Below are 3424 nucleotides of genomic sequence, written 5' to 3'. Positions count from 1 at the left end.
GGGGTCGGGACTCGAACCGAGGTGTGCTGCGTACAAGGCAATCGATTTACCAACTACGCTACGGCCACCCCCAATATTTTTTCTTTAGTGAGTCGACAATTCTAAAACCTGTCTCTTTCCAGATTCAATACCTTATTCAGTTTTCAATGTCAAACTAGAAATACTTAACCCTTTAATGCCCAACTTTTTTCTAGTGCATGTAGGGTTTCAAAACTATTTTTCCTTTAAAGCGGTGAGTTCAAGAAACTGGAAAAACCTTTTTTCATAAATCGACGTCAACATTTCATAAGGCATTATCTACAATATGCTCATGTTGAGAAAATGGCGTCTGAAAAATTACATCGTACTTTATATTCCCATTTATGAACTGGAGCTTGATTTAAGGACCAAACAACTCAATGCCGTGTTAAATTAACCATTTTTTCCGAATAATATAACAGATTTATTAAAAAAAATTGTATTTTGAACGTTTTTTGTAGATAAATGTTTTGGTCCCTTTTGAAACATCGCACTGGTTTTGTGCCCTCTCCCATAATCCCTTTTCGGCGAGACGTTAGCTTATAGTGCGTGCGGGTGAGCCCTTTTGTTTACAGCAAATGATTATGTGACGTTTATTTTGATCCCTTTCTTGGTGTTGCGATGTTTTTGTTCCCTTTTCAAGTATAGTCTTTTTCATTAAGAAAAGGGCCCATAAACAAATTTTTCCGTTTTGTTGTTTGGTGTTTATGAGCCGTTAATTTTTGAGGGGAAGTGAAAGGGAACATAAGCAAAACAAGTTATTTTGCTTATGTGCCTTTTCAATAATCCATTATTTCCCCAACAGCCAGGTTTCAGAATCGGCTTATTTAAGGTATGTATAAAGCTTTGTTAGTGTCCATTTGAAGTAAGTATTAACCGGAATTGTTTACGTTTTGTTTATCGGCCCATTTGAAATGTTCTCGTCGAAATGTAGGTGCTTTCCTTGCAGTGCTAGAAGCAGCTCAATTTTTACGTTCCAATGCTCACTACAATTTTCCTAGAATATTTACAATAGTCCAACTGCGTGGAAAACGTAGCCAAAAATAGTCTAAATTGATAAGTTTTATCAGTTTTTACTAATATTGCAACATAACGAAGATATATGAAAAATTCATTTTCCGTCGTCAACGTAAACGGTCCCTGGCAGCACTGCTCCATCGGAGTTCAATCAGACTAATTTCAATAACTTCAGATCTACAGCTGATCCTTGTAACTGTTAATACTCAAATGAAAGCCAATAGTCACATTTATTAGCCTTACTTGTTTTTGTGAGCAATCCTTGCCTCAATCAAAAGTTATAGCTGTTTAAAAACGTTGTTGTCCACAAACAACATGAGCATGAATTGGTTAAGAAAAGAATATTATATTTAACGTAAACAACATTTTAACATATTTATGTGTTCGATAATAGAATTTTACATGTTTGACATGTAAAATAAAATATTGTTTTATTTAATTTATAAAAAGATATAAAAGTTTCTCCCGGTGGCGTAGCCAGGGGAAGGAGGAGGTGGTGGTGTTAATCTCCTCTCCACAAAAATTAATTGAATTGAAAAAAACAGTGCTGACTAATTTAATTAAATTTTCAATAATATTCAACAATGTATATCGTCTGATCACTTCATTGAGAACCTATAATTTTAGGCAACCTGAGTACTTTCGTAAAATTGTGGGAATTGGATCTTATAACTGATCCTTAGCCAAGGTCCCATAGTTGTTGAATTTTCCTGAGCTCTTTTTTGAAGAGATGTTCCTAAATATGGATTAGGGACAATGCTTCAAATGGGAAGCGATGTTTGATTAAGTTGATTGCCTATAAACAAAAACTTGCTCATCGAAAAATTGCATACCTTTCAATATTTTATTTATTTTCGTCAAACATATGTAGACTACATGAAATGGTTTTACAATATTTACTTATATACTATACATTATTTCTACGGTAAAGTTCAGATTTAATTTGTTTTCTAGACACATGGAAAGATCATTTATTACACAATTTTCATTATAATGACGCATCATTCTATTGATGGAGCTATTTTTAGCATAGTTTGTCCCAAAAGATTGTTCTTGGAATAAATTGCGAGCTCTTAGTTGTCGGCTAGGTTCATAACATTTTATTTGCGAAATTAATGATGCGGATTGTACACGTTGAGAAATAATGTCGTTGATAAAGCAAAGCATGGCAAATTCGCAGCGTTCTTTGAGTGTTTGTATATTAATGAGCATCCAACGTGCTTTATACGATGGAAGAGGAAATGTTGTCCAGTATAGTTTACGAAGTGCGTACAAAATAAATTGTTTTTGGACTGATTCGATGCGTTCTTCGTACAGGACAGTGTATGGGTTCCATACTACGCTATGCTACAATATTCCAAAATTGGCCTGACATATGTATTGTATAATGATTTTATGGTGAAGGGTCTTCAAAATTGTAGGTGAAACGTTTAATAAAGCCCAGTATACTATTTGCTTTATTTATTATTGTATTATAATGTTCCACAAATGTGAGCTTGGAGTCTAAGATTACGCCTAAATCTCGTACAATTTTGCATTTTGCCTAAATTGTTGCCTAAGTGTATGCCTATAGGAACATTTGCTGAAGGTTATTTAGTTGCATTTCTTACGTTAAGTTGGAGTACACTTTTGCTACACCACGTGTGTAATAGATTGATTTCGTTTTGGAATATTTCAGTGTCTTTGACATTTCTTATTTCCATAAAAAGTTTCCTGTCATCTGCATATATAAGCACTTTAAGATGTTTGAGTATAAAGGTAATGTCATTTACATACAAAATGAAAAGGAGAGGGCTTAAGTGGGAACCCTGGGGTACGCCAGAGGTGACAGGAATTGGTTCGGAGAGTATATTCTAAAAGCGAACTGTTTGTTCACGTTTTGTTAAATATGATTCGAGCCATTTCAATAGTTTATTTTCAATGCCATATTTTTGCAGTTTGAAGAGTAATAAAGGTTTGGCAATACGGTCGAATGCTTTACTAAAGTCTGTGTAGAGTGTTTCCACATGGTTGCCATTGTCCATTGCATTTACAGTAAATGTTACAAATTCTTGATGTTGTTGAGCGGCCTATAGAAAAGCCATGCTGCTTGCTTGTTATTTGATTTTTGATTTGCTGAAATATTTTGTCATTTACTCGTTTTTCGAATAATTTTGGAATGCATGATATAATGGCAATTCCACGATGGATGTCCGATTTAGCGCCTGATTTAAAAATTGGCAATAAAAAGGATGATTTCCATATTTCTGGGATGTTCCATTTTTCAGTGTCATACTGAAAATATGTAGTAATGGTAGAGTGAATTCTTCTGCTAGATTTTTTAAAAATATTGGTGCTATTCCGTCCGGTCCTGGCCCTTTTAATGCGTCTAAGTTTTTTAGTGCAGTGG

This window comes from Topomyia yanbarensis, chromosome 2 (assembly GCF_030247195.1).
Source record: "Topomyia yanbarensis strain Yona2022 chromosome 2, ASM3024719v1, whole genome shotgun sequence".
In the NCBI taxonomy this organism is placed as follows: domain Eukaryota; kingdom Metazoa; phylum Arthropoda; class Insecta; order Diptera; family Culicidae; genus Topomyia; species Topomyia yanbarensis.
This window is presented reverse-complemented; position numbering follows the sequence as displayed.